Here is a 13,234-nt window from a genome sequence, read left to right as displayed (position 1 = left end):
CGTGTCTCCCTCACATCAATGTTTCTCTCTGTCTCTCTCCCCCTCCCTCCCTTCCACTCTCGAAAAATCTACGGAAAAAAATATCCTTGGGTGAGGATTAACAAAAAGATAAAAAGAAAAGGGGGGAAAAGGAGCTTGTTCGTACAATTCAGAAAAATGCATGTTTGGCCCTAGCCAGTTTGGCTCAGTGGATAGAGCGTTGGCCTATGGACTGAAGGGTCCCGGGTTCAATTCCAGTCAAGGACACATGTCTGGGTTTTCGGCTCGATCCCCAGTAGGGGGCGTGCAGGAGGCAGCCAATCAATGGTTCTCTCTCAGCATTGATGTTTCTCTCTCCCTCTCCTTTCTTTTCTGAAATCAATAAAAATACATATTTTTAAATGCATGTTTTCTTCCTAAATTATTAGGGCCAGTAACTTGGAAAGACTGCCCTCCTGCAGTGGGGAGGGAGGGGGACTGTGGAAGACGTGTCCTCAGTCTCCGCCTGTCTTTTTTTTTTTCTTTAATTGATTTCAGAGAGGAAGGGAGAGGGAGAGATAGAAACATCAATGATAAGAGAATCATTGATGGGGTGCCTCCTGCACGCCCCCTACTGGGGATCAAAAGCCCACAACCCAAGCATGTGCCCTGACCGGGAATCGAACCGTGACCTCCAGGTTCATAGGTCAATGCTCAACCACTGAGCCACGCGGGCCGGCTCTCCTGCCTGTCTTGAGGGTGGGATGGAGGTGCCGTCCCGGTTCTTTGGGGTCTGGCCTGGGAGCTTTTCTCGGTGAAGCCAACTCCGGACCGCCGGTGCCTCTGCTTCCTCACCCGGGCACTTCCCAGGCCACCCCCCTCCCCACCCGGCGAGGAAATGGACGAGGAGGCGAGGCGAGGGCCTGGGTTTCTGCCCAGCTTTGCCCCCGAGCCAGCAATGACGGGGCGGCCCGTTTACTTCATTCCTTTTGCTGCGGGTGTCTTACCGGCACAATGAAAATTAAAAGAGCAGTGCCCCCTCCCTCCATTCTGTCACTCAAGGTACACCGAGCCCAGGCTGGGTGCCGTGCGACAGGCGAGGCCCCGCCCTGTGGCTCTCCCGGCTACAGAGATGGGGGGGGGGGGGCGGAGGGCGTGCAGTAAGCACACGAGCAAATCGCAACCGAAGGACCTGAAACGCCAGGAAGGAGATGAACCTCAGCTGCCCTGCCCGCACCCCCTTCCCGTCTGAAGGCAAGTCCTTCCGCTCCACCAGCAGACTCCATCTCCCGCGGGATCTGGGGGTCCCGGGGGCCCTCCCTGGCCTTTCATTCAGTTCCCATCATGGCAACTAGAGTACCCCTTTCCAACATAAACCAAACCCTATTGTTCTGCGCAAACCACCCCCCCATGGCTTTCACCTCCCCCAGTCACAGCCCCCAGTTCTCACAGAGGTGCAAGGTCGGACCCACCCGCCCCTCCACCCCAAGCGCTTTCCTCCACCCCCTCCTCATCCACGGCCATCCAGCCACCTGTCCTCGCCGCTGGGGGCCCTGCGCTGAGAGGCGACCTGTGTCAGGGGCGCGCCTGTCCGGCCGGCACGGTTATTGATTGTCCCGCTTCCCCTCTCAAAGGGCCCTGGGCTGGGTGATGAATGAGAGGCCGCTCTGGCCTCTGCACCTGCTGTTATGTCTTCTCTCCGCCGGCTCTCTCCCCAGATAGCTGCCGCCTCTCTCACCCGCTACGGTCCTTGCCCGCATGTCACCTTCAGTGATGCATCCCCTGACCGGGCCGCTTCCCCAGCACGCTCCCTGGCCCCGCCGCCCGCACCCTGCCACACTCGTGATGTTTCCTATTGTTTACGGTGTCCCCACCGCCCGCCCCATGGAGGCTCGGGGAGGGCAGGGACTTCTAATGTCTCGCCCACTCTGTATCCCCAGGGCCTGAGACAATGCTTAGCACCTGCAGGGGCCCAAGAGCGGACCCGGATGAGGGTGGGGGATGAGGGTGGGGTGCTGCTTGAGATGAGGGGGTCAGAGAAGGCTTCTGGGAGGGGTTGGCACTGAAGTTGAGATCCGAATTAATTTCCTATCGTGTCTGTAACAACGTACTACAAATGCAGTGGCTTGAACAATACAGGTGTGTTATCTGACCGTCCTGGGGGTCAGAAGTCCAAAACCAAGGTGCTGGCAGAGCTGCGGCCCCGCCCCGAGGCTCTGGGGGAGAATAGGGTCCTTACCGCCCCGCTGCCGGAGGTCGCCCCCACGCCTGCCCCTGGCCCCCACCTCCGCCACTGTCAGCCAAGTCCTTCTCACAACGCTGTCCCTCCCGTTCTGCATTCTCTGCCTTCGTCATCCCCATTTAAGACCTTTATGATTATGCGGGGCCCACCCGATAATCCAGGATAAAGTCGTTATTTTAACGATTAGCAAGTTCATTCCATCTGCAACCTGAAGTCCCCCTGGCATGCAACGTCATATATTCAGGGGTCCAGGGACTGGGATGCGGACATCTTTGGAGGGGGGCGTTCCCGAGCCTACCACAGTGGGATGCTACTTTGGATAGGAAGAGTTGGCATTGAAGGCAACATCTGAAGGACAGGAAGGAGCCAACCATGTGAAGAGCCAGAAGAGCTTTTCAGGCAGAGGGAGTAGCATGTGCAAAGGCCCTGGGGCAGGGATGAGCGTGGCATTTCAAAAGCAGAAGGTAGACCAGAGTGGATACAGTATATGAGCAAGAGGGAAGTGGTCCCAGGGGAGGCTAGAGAATGAGGGGAAACTCAGATAGAGCAGAGATAAATGTCTGTTCAAGAGCCTCAGTCCACGGCATTTTATCAATGCAGCCTGAGCTGACAGACACCAGCAATCCTTGGCGTTCCGGGCTGTGGCAACATCACTCCTAACGGCGCTGTCTTCGCCGGGTCACCTTCCCTCTGTGTCCGTGTCTCTGTGTCCACATTTCCCTCTTCTTATAAGGACACACCAGTCATTGGATTAGGGTTCACCCCACCCCAGGGGAGCCCCACCTTATTGATTACACCTGAGACCCTATTTTCAAACAAGGTCACATTCACAGGTTCCAGGCAGACCTGACCGTGTGTGTGTGTGGGGGGGGGCAGTGTTCAGCCTGGGACACCTCCAGTTCCCTACGGCCCTCCCTCCCGAAGCCGCTCAGGGCCCCCCCCGCCCCCCACCCGCTCTCCTTGAGCTGCCCCCGCCCGGGGCCACCTTCTCAGACACTCTCCTTGGCTGTGGGTCTGCATAGAGTTACCCTTCCTCTTCACCCATCGCCCTTCCCCAGCCCTTGATTCCAGCTACAACGTTTTCTTAATCAATAAGCCCTTCTACAGTGCATTTCCCACCCGACTGAGTGCAGTTTGAATCCTCAGATACCGCCTTTCGGGCCTAATTCTCTCTGTAAAGTGCTTATCTTAGGAAATCTGGGTAGAATCCAAGTTTGATCTCCATACCAACTAATTAGCATACACACAAGCTCCCTCTGCAAAACGGTTCCAGCCGCCCCGCCGGAGACTGGCTGGCTGCAGCCGGCACGCCCAGGGGGCCGGGGAGGAGGACCCCAACGGCAGACATGGCTCCCCATCGGCCCGGGGACACTCACCGCTGCGTCCTGTTATCAGCTGGCCTCAGGACCCAGGGCCGCTGGCCACCTCCGTTGGGAAAGGGGCAGTGGGGACCCGGAAGTTCACGGGGCTTCCTCAAGGCCACAACAAGCACTTCCTGCCCCGCCTCTCCCATCTCCCGCCTGTCTGGCGAGGCCCACCAGCGGGTCTTGTGCGATGCCAAGTGAGCTCAGGTCCTAGAAAATGTGCCGCTACTTCATGCCACAGGGGCCACCGCCCAAGGGATGTGGGTATTATTTGTTTTTAAATATGTTTATTGATTTCAGAGAGGGAGAGAGAGAAACATCAATGATGAGAGAGAATCATTGATTGGCTGCCTCCCGCACGCCCCCCACTGGGGATCGAGCCTGCACCCCGGGCATGTGCCCTGACCGGGAATCGACCTCCTGGTTCACAGGTCCACACTCAACCAGGCCAGCCGGTGGGACGTGGGTATTATTGTCCCTGGGGTGGGCGGGACGGTGAGGGAGGAACTGACTGGTGGTTAAGTTATGCTGCGCCCCTTCAAGCACCACCAGCTCCACCTGGGAGCTCAGGGGGGGTCCCTACGCTTTAGGTCTTCTCAGCTTTCAAGTGACTCCCAGCCATCAGCCCCCCACCGTCCCAGCCGCGACCTCCTCAGCAGGTGCACCGAGCACCGGGCCTGCAGGGACCAGCGCTTTGCAGCGAGCACTTGTCTTCCTACTCGTCCTCCGGCGGGAGGAGGACAGGGAGCGACCCTCTCCCACGGTCACAGAGAGACACGGACATGCGGGGCGGCCGCCCTGTCACCAGCAGACAATGGACGACATGTGAAATGTCTTCCCAGGCGACAGCGTGGGAACCTTCTGGGGACGCCCTTTGCAAGGAAGGAAGCGAGGCCCCGCGTCTCCCGCCCCACGTGCGCCCCCTGGAGGTGGAGGTCGCTGAGGCCGCGCGAGGCTGCGGGCTCACACGGTGCAGCTGTTGCCCCGGCCGGTTTGCTCGGTGGATAACGCGTGGGCCCTGGGACTGAAGGGTCCCGGGTTCGATTCCGCTCAAGGGCACGTGCCAGTCTGGCCCTGGTAGGGGGTATGGGGGGCGGTGGGGGCGCATGCAGGAGGCGTCTCTCTCACTGGATGTTTCTCTCTCTCCCTCACCTTCCCTTGCACTCTCTAAAAGAAAGCAAAATCAAACAAAAACAACAGGAAGCGCAGCTGCTCCCTGCAGTGGCCGCCCCCCCTCTGCTCCCCCTGCTCGGAAGGCGCCCGTTTATTCCCGGGGACCGGCCTCCGCAGAGGACCGACGCCTCCCGAGTCCCCGGAGCGCGGTGCTGGTCGTCCCCACCGGACGGCACGGAGCGAAGGACCCGGGGGCGCGACCCCACTGCCCCGGAGGGGGGGACGGGCTCTCCAGCACGAAGTTCCCCAGGGAACGCCCATCTCTGCCGCTTTACAAACTCCTCTCGAAAAAACAAAAAGTCCAGCCCGCGGAGCTGCGGAGGCGGAGAGCCGGAGTCCCGTGCTCTGAGCGGGTCCGCGAATCGGGTCGCTCTGGTCGCGGGTCTGCAGATCGGCTGGGTCGGGCACGGGGCGGCCCCGGTGCGGGACCGGGTGTCTGACAGTGTGACCCCCGAGGGGGGGCGGGGGGGAGGCCGTCTGAACCAGGGCAAAGCTGGAATTAACAACGTGCAATACAACAAAACCATCTGAAGTGATCCCTCTGCGACCGCATCTTACACTCCGCAGACCGTAAAGCAGCGGTTTCCAGCCTTCTTCACCCCCTGGGTAAGCTGCTAAGGTTCTGCGGCACACCCACAAATAAATTTTTTGCCAATCTGACAAAAAACAGGTATAATTTTGATTCATTCACATCAAGCAGCTGTTGTTGCACTGCCTGTTGTCTTTTTTTTTAATCTGACGATCTAAGGGAGCCCTAGCCGGTTTGGCTCAGTGGATAGAGCGTCAGCCTGCGGCCCAGCGGGTCCCGGGTTCCATTCCGGTCAAGGGCGCGCACCTTGGTTGCAGGCTCCTCCCCGTCCAGGCCCTGGTCGGAATGTGTGTAGGAGGCAACCAGTCCATGTGTTTCTCTCACATCGATGTTTCTCTGTCTTTCCACTCTCTCTAAAAATCAATGGAAACATATCCTCTGGGAAGGAAGGAAGGAAGGAAGGAAGGAAGGAAGGAAGGAAGGAAGGAAGGAAGGAAGGAAAGAAAGAGTCAGCTATTGCATGTTTTAAAACTTCCTTCCGGACACCAGCTGCCTGCGGGCAACCGGCTGCAAATGGCTGCGCTGAAGGAAGGGTTTACGAAGGTGCTTTTTGGGGTGGCCCGTACCCATCACATCTGAGTGAAACGATGTTCTGACTCTTGAATAGAAACAACTGAGAACCAAAGCAAGTCCTTCACCCCATCGCTCCGCAGGAGGAATGAAGACGCTGTACTTAGCATCGAACACGACACTCGAGTCAAGAAGGCTTTTCTCCCGTTAACTTAGGAAACACTGTGACACATGGTCTGTGAAGACGCGGCCACATGACCCATTTTTAAAAATAAATAAATATGTGGCTATTTATAAGCGAAAGCACCCTCTGTGCCCAGAAGACAGGGTTCCCAACACCAGGAAAAGCATTTCCATCATAACCGTTGACGAGCTCTTACGAAATGTCCTTTGCAAGCAGGACGTTTTTTAACATGCGTTTTTATTGGTTTTAGAGAGAGAGGAAGGGAGAGCGAGAAAGAGAAGCATCCATGATGAGAGAGAATCATTGATCAGCTGCCTCCTGCACGCCCCCTGCTGGGGATCAAGCCTACAACCCAGGCATGTGACCCGACTGGGAATCCAATCGGTGACCTCTTAGTTCATGGGTCGACGCTCAACCACTGAGCCACACCGGCCGGGTGCAAGCAGGACTTTCTGAGGAAGTTTAGATCTGGGCCTAACCTGTCATTCAGAGTTCTGCAGAGCAGTTTGCTAAGGCAAAAATCAAATGTTATAGGATCATCTGTACAGCATTTACCGAGTCCTGTTAGGAACCCTAAAGTACAAGGAAACAGCATGCAGGTCGCCTGATCAGTGAAGTGAGACCAAGACTGGACTCCCCCACGAGTTACAAAATACTGACTGAATGCCTTTAAGGGAACATCACTAAAGTCCACGCCATGTTACATCGGCAGACAACCTATATGGAGCACATGTTTGCATGTTTTAAATTAAAAAAGAAAATACCCACTTGCAAAAGGAACATTTTCCAGAATCCTGTGCCTCGTGATTGTGTGATTACAGAAAATGTGGGCTTGAAGTTGTTACTTTTGAAAGACATTTTGGATAAAGGTCATGGGATGGTCCCTGACCGTCCCGGGCTGTCTTTCTGGTCCCTCTCACTTTCTGTTTGCAAAGCCCTTTGCCAGCACCCATCCCGTAGACAGAAGGACTGGGCCCGGGCCCCTCGCGGAGCCCCGGGACCTCTGACCTGGCCTCCCCACAGCATTCCGTCCCACCCTGAGTCCCCCCCCCCCCAGGGAAAGCTCCTGAATTCCTTTCCTTTTCTGTAGAGAGGGGACCTCCTGCATTGAGCCCCCTGCACCAGCCCATTCGAGGCTGCTCCACGTGGGCTCACTGCATTCTGCTCAATGAACCAAGGACCTAGAAAGCGCATTCGGGTTGAATGACGTGGCGCTGTGGCCGAGGGAGGTAGAGACAGGCATCTACCCCACAGCGGTGCCTCCAAAGAGAGCGTCACTCAGACGTCACCTTTCTTACCTTCCACCTAACCCCTCGCATTCAGTGACATCCCAGCGGTCACGTGCAGCAACGGACAGCGGGGCGGGGAGCAGAAACCCACCCTGTATGCGCTGCCACCAAAGGTCTGCTGTGACACTGACCCGGAGCCGGATCGCTGGCCGCCACCAAGATAAAGCAGCCAGCTGAGGGGGCACGGGAGGCGCTGTCTGTAACAGGAAAACGTCCTGGATGAAAGGTGACCTGCCACTCTTCCTGGTCTGCGTCTAACTGCGCAGGCAGTGGTCACAGAACGTCCGAGCAGGCACAACACCCCCAGCTTGCCCTTTCTAAAGCTGCAGAGGAGGGAAGGAAGGACTTACGCTCAAAGGGGAGCCGGGGGACTCTCCGTGGGGACAGCAGTGGGGACCAGGACCAAACAGATGGCTCCATCTTAAATGTTATGTGGCCTGACCAGCGTGGCTCAGTGGTTGAGCGTCGACCTCTGAACCAGGAGGTCACGATTCCATTCCTGGTCAGGGCACATGCCCAGGTTGTGGGCTCGATCCCCAGGGTGGGGCGTGCAGGAGGCAGCACAGCTCATCCTCAGTCTATGATGAAGGGACCGAGGCTCAGAGAGGTGAAGTAATTCGTCCAGAGTCACACAGCAGACATGTGATGGCCCAGGACTCAAAGTGGGCCACCCAGTTCCTGAGCCTGAGCACGCACCCCTGCACCCCATCCTGCACCGTTTCAGAGTGGGGAGCCGGAGGCAGAGAGGGCCAGCAGTGACTCCCGTGGGGCGCGAGCTGGCAGGCCAGCAGCACTCAGCAGAAGCGCTGGGGGCGGCCCTGAGCCAGGGGTTCCTGACCTTTTGTGGGTCACCGGTCCTGCGAGACTCCGGTGAGGGCTCCGGAACGGTCTCCACAAACACGCACCTGGGCAGGGCACACGCAACTCCGCATAGTCCCTGGACGGTCTGAAGTGCACGGGACCCCGATCAGAGATGTGCCTGCTCCGTTCCCCCGATCCTGGAGGCATTTCACCTCAGGCAGCCTCTCAGAATTGTTGATTCATTAATTCCAATAACCAAAATGTTTAGAACAATAAAGCACCTTTTTCTTCAGGACCAAAGCCCCTACATCCGTGCCCCGCCGCCACTCCTCCGCACACAGAAGCATTCTGAGAAGAAACCAATTCTGATCCCAGGAAGAAGCTAGCGCTGGGGCAGGCTGGCAGCGCCCGGGATGATGGGCTGCGAGCGTTCGTTCATTTGCTCACTCCGTTGATGAAGGGCCTGGTAGGGGCCTGGTGGGTGGGATACAGGGGGAACAAAACCCAAAACCGAGAAGACCCCTGCCCTGCTGAGCTCCCGTTCCAGCAGAGGGAGACAAAGGACAAAGAACGAACCAGAAAGCATCTGTGATAACACAAAGGAAGGGGGTCTATAGGCCCAGTGCAGAGAGGGTTTTACGTCAGGTGGTCAGGGCAGACCTGTTGAGGAGGTGGCATTTAGAAAAAGACTTGGAGGAGGTGGTGGGGCTGCTCACGTGGACAGCGAGGAGGGACAAGCGCCTCCGGTTGAAGGGGCTGCTGTGTACGGGCACAGGACAGAGCATGCTGGGTGCGCTCCAAAGACGGGTGGGGCCCCGGCCGGGGTGGCTCAGTGGTTGAGCGTCGACTTATGAACCTGGTCAGGGCACAGGCCTGGGTTGCGGGCTCGATCCCCAGTGTGGGGCGTGCAGGAGGCAGCTGATCAATGATTCTCTCTCATCATTGATGTTTCTATCTCTCTTTTTCTCTCCCTTCCTCTCTGGAATCAATAAAAAAATAAATAAATAAAATAAAAGGCCGATGTGGCTCTGGCCAGTGTCACTCAATGGTTGTGTGGCGGCTGTCGCACAGAAGGGTCGCAGGTTCGATTCCCGGTAAAGGGCACGAACCCAGCCCCCAGTCTGGGCTGGTGTGTGAGGCAATCAATAGATGTGTCTCTCATATCAAGGTTTCTCTCTCTCCTTCCCCACTCCTTCCTACTCCCTCTAAAAAGCAATGGGGAAAATATCCTCAGGTGAGGATTATAAAAATAATAATAATTAAAAGGCCGATGTGGCTAGAGGGCAAAGAGTAAGGTCAAGGTCAGCAGATGAGCTCTGAGAGGCACTGGGACTGGTGGCGAGAATCAGAAGCAACCAATGGCCGAAACCGGTTTGGCTCAGTGGATAGAGCGTCGGTCTGCGGACTGAAAGGTCCCGGGTTCGATTCCGGTCAAGGGCATGTACCTTGGTTGCGGGCACATCCCCAGTGGGGGGGGGGGGGTGCAGGAGGCAGCTGATCGATGTTTCTCTCTCATCGATGTTTCTAACTCTCTATCCCTCTCTCTTCCTCTCTGTAAAAAAAATCAATAAAATATATTTTTTAAAAAAAAGAAGCAACCAATGAATGTATAAATACCGTAAGTGGAAAAACAAATCAGTGTTTCTCTCTGTCAAATCAATCAATCAATAGAAAAGGAGAATCAGGGTGACGGGTGGAGGCATGATGGCGGTATTCCAGATGAGAGATACCGGCAGCTCCAGCTGGCGGGCAGCAATAGAAGTGGCAAGAAGTGGACGGAGTCTGCATTTATTTTAATGCGGAGCCAATGGCATCTCAAGACAGACTGCCGCTGGGGTGAGAGAGAAGGATGCGTGTAAGGGTTTGGGCCTGAGTGGTGGGGGCGAGGGAGGGGTGCAGTCCCTGAGAGGCAGCAGGCCTGCGGGCATGACGGGATGTGTGGAGGGGACAGCCCAGATGGATGTGCAAGCGGGGCGCACGAGGGTGCTCAGGGGAGGGGGTCCGGCCAGAGATACCGAGGGCAGCTGTCAGGCATGATCAAAGCCACGAGAAGCTGCTGCCAAAGGAGAGAAGAGGCAAAATTAAAAAATTAATGTCTGGTTCACACAGAAATGTTAATGCCATTCAGAGGGAGAAAACCATGAATATATTCATCAGGACTTCACAGAAAAGCAAGCTCTCATGTACAAATTCGGCACAAGCTGGAACTGAGGGGATCATTCAGCTCTCATTTGGGCCTCTTTCCCTTCATCCTACCCTGATTTGTATGTTAAAAGTATGAAACAGCCTGGCTGGTTGGCTCAGTGGCTGAGCATCGACCTATGAAGCAGGAGGTCACCGTTCAATTCCCAGTGAAGGGCACATGCTGGGGTTGTGGGCTCGGTCCCCAGTTTTCTGGCTTGAGATGCCAGAAAACCAAATGCGGGCGCTCCCACAGCTGCTGGGGGCTCCTGCCTCCAACACCCCCTTGCTGAGAGCCAGCTCTGCGCAGGCGCAGTCAGCGAGGTGGACACTGAGGCAGAGAGAGGATACGTGGCCGGGACTCCGGCTAAGGGGGCAAGTGAGCGGTGCTGACACGAATGGCAAACAGCCTCAGACACACAGAACAGCTGCCCCCTGGGTGAGGGGGGAGCAAACCGGGTGTGGGTCAGGGACTAGGGGTGCCCTCCCGATGGTCAGGAAGCAGCTTCGTACAGTTTCCAGGAAATGCTTCATACTCCGACCCTGCGGACAAGGAAGCGCCTGAGACTGCAAGGTGGAAAGAGGAGAGACGTCCTTTAGAACTGTGGGCCCTGAAGTGGTCCTTGACCCAGAAACGTTTGGAGACCTCCGCCGGAGTGTCTGTGCATTTCTCTCCATTTTCTCACCCAAGGGGAAGGGGCGGGGGGGGGGGGGGTTCCTGTCCCTTTCTCTTTCATTCAAACCAGTAGCAGCCTCAGGGCAAAGGGCAGCGCGCCTTGGAAGATGCTCTGGTGGCGCGGGCCAGGCTCCGGGCTGCAGCCAGGCGAGGCGCCGACAGGGGGCGCTGCCGTCTCCCCGGGGCCGCCTGCGCCCCAGGTCCCGCGGCCCGGCTTGGGGCGGCGCTGCCCGCTGGCCATCCCGGGCGCCCCTCGCCGCGCCCGTCCCTCTTGCCCGCGTTCACTTCACACTCCGCGGCGCCGCCCCACCCTCGGCCCGGCCGCTCACGGAGGCCGAACTCGGGGTCTGCGGAGGGCGGGCCTTCCTCCCCCGCCCCAAAGCCTCCCACAGACCCGCCCGCCGGGCTCCCGCGGGGAAGCTCTTCCGCTAAACAAGTCGCACGTGCCTCGCCCAGGACGGAGACGCCCCCGCAGGGGCTCAGAAGGAGGGACCGGGGTTGGGGCGCAGTGAGGACGCCACACACACATTGGGGCGCAGTGAGGACGCCTACAACACACACACACACACACACACACACACACACACACACACACACGCGAGGCCGCCTACAAACACACGGGAGGACGCGCACACACAGCTTCTCCCGGGGCGGATGCTCTCGCCCCGCCCCCACTCGCACCCCGCACCCCCACCGCGGCCCCCTAGCGCGAGCGGGATCTCCCGCTGCCCCCCCCTCCCTGCCCAGTACCCGCGCGCACCCCGCCTTCCCCGCGCCCCCGTGCGCACCTGGCAGCATCACCGCCAGGGATCCCTCCGAAGGGAGGGGCGGGAGGATCGAGTGGGATCGAATTGAACCTCCGCCCGTGGGCAGCGTTTCCTCCCCGCCCCGCCCCGCCCCGCCCGGCCCGGCTGCGGGCGGAGGAAGCGCTCACCTCGGTCCGCAGCGCGGCCTGGGGGCCGGGGACGTCCCTCCGGAGCCCGTCCGAGCCTCGGAGCGGCCGCCGCCTCCGGCTGGAGACTTTTCCAGACTCTGGAAGGGGGCGGGGCCGCAGTGTCAGCGGCGGGAATCGCTGGAGACAGGAAGCAGGAGCCTTTGGGGTGGTGGACGCCCCACCCGATGTGCACAGGCTGTGTTCTGGACGGCTCTCCCGGAGCCTGTGTGATGGTGCTGGCCACGCCACCCCGATAAATCCAATGCAATAGAGAGAATAAAGAAACAGGAGCCCTGACCGGTTGGCTCAGTGGATAGAGAGTCGGCCTGGGACTGAAGGGCCCCGGGTTCGATTCCGGCCAAAGGCACATGCTGGTGCTGTGGGCTCGGTCCCCAGTGTGGGGTGTGCAGGAGGCAGTCAATCAATGATTCTCTCTCATCATTGATGTTTCTATCTCTCTATCCCTCTCCCTTCCAATCTGAAGTCAATAAAAATATATTTATTTATTTTTATTTCATCTTATTTTTTTAATATATTTTATTGACTTTTACAGGGAGGAAGGGAGAGGGATAGAGAGCTAGAAACGTCCATGAGAGAGAAACATGGACCAGCTGCCTCCTGCACACCCCCTACTGGGATGTGTCCACAACCCAGGTACATGCCCTAGACCAGAATCAAACCCGGGGCCCTTCAGTCCGCAGGCCGACGCTCTATCCACTGAGCCAAATCGGTTTTGGCAAAATATATTTTAAAAAAATAAATAAAATAAAAAAGAAAGAAGGAAACATGAATCCGGGGGGAGGGGCGTGGTTCACGCGCAGCCGGTGGCAGGTACTGCACGTGCGCGTCGCCGGCCCCAGGATCCCAAGTGATGGGGCCCCGGCCGGACCAGGTGATGGCGGGAAGGATGAGAGGACGGCGCCCAGCACTGGTGACGCTCGGTCCGGTGGAGGGATGGCGCCGAGCTGGACGGAGCACCTCACACCTGGTCCCCAGGGCCGCGGGGGCTGTGTGAGCCAGATGCCCGGTAAAGACGTGGTGCCGAGGCCAAACGCAGCCTCCCTCCGAGGGTGCTCAGCCTCCCTCCGAGGGTGCTCAGCCTCCCTCCCCAGGGTGCTCAGCCTCCCTCCCCAGGGTGCTCAGCCTCCCTCCGAGGGTGCTCAGCCTCCCTCCGAGGGTGCTCAGCCTCCCTCCGAGAGTGCTCAGCCTCCCTCCGAGGGTGCTCAGCCTCCCTCCGAGGGTGCTCAGCCTCCCTCCCCAGGGTGCTCAGCCTCCCTCCGAGGGTGCTCAGCCTCCCTCCGAGGGTGCTCAGCCTCCCTCCGAGAGTGCTCAG

The 13,234-nt window shown here is 58.2% G+C and overlaps 1 protein-coding gene across 1 annotated transcript in view; it reads right to left on the bottom strand.

Moving 5' to 3' along the window:
• The window catches only part of NFAM1 (NFAT activating protein with ITAM motif 1), a 57,861-nt gene extending 54,203 nt beyond the window's left edge, over nucleotides 1–3,658 (bottom strand). Inside the window, exon 1 of the mRNA XM_079775831.1 lies at nucleotides 3,577–3,658. The gene's annotated coding sequence lies outside the window, so the exon portion shown is untranslated. The remainder of the gene's footprint in view (nucleotides 1–3,576) is intronic.
• Between the last annotated feature and the right edge of the window lie 9,576 nt (nucleotides 3,659–13,234).

Source organism: Cnephaeus nilssonii (assembly GCF_951640355.1).
Source record: "Cnephaeus nilssonii genome assembly, chromosome: 6".
NCBI classification, from domain to species: Eukaryota; Metazoa; Chordata; class Mammalia; order Chiroptera; family Vespertilionidae; genus Cnephaeus; species Cnephaeus nilssonii.
Note: the sequence above shows the minus strand (reverse complement) of the source record. Positions and strands in the feature narration are given on the sequence as shown.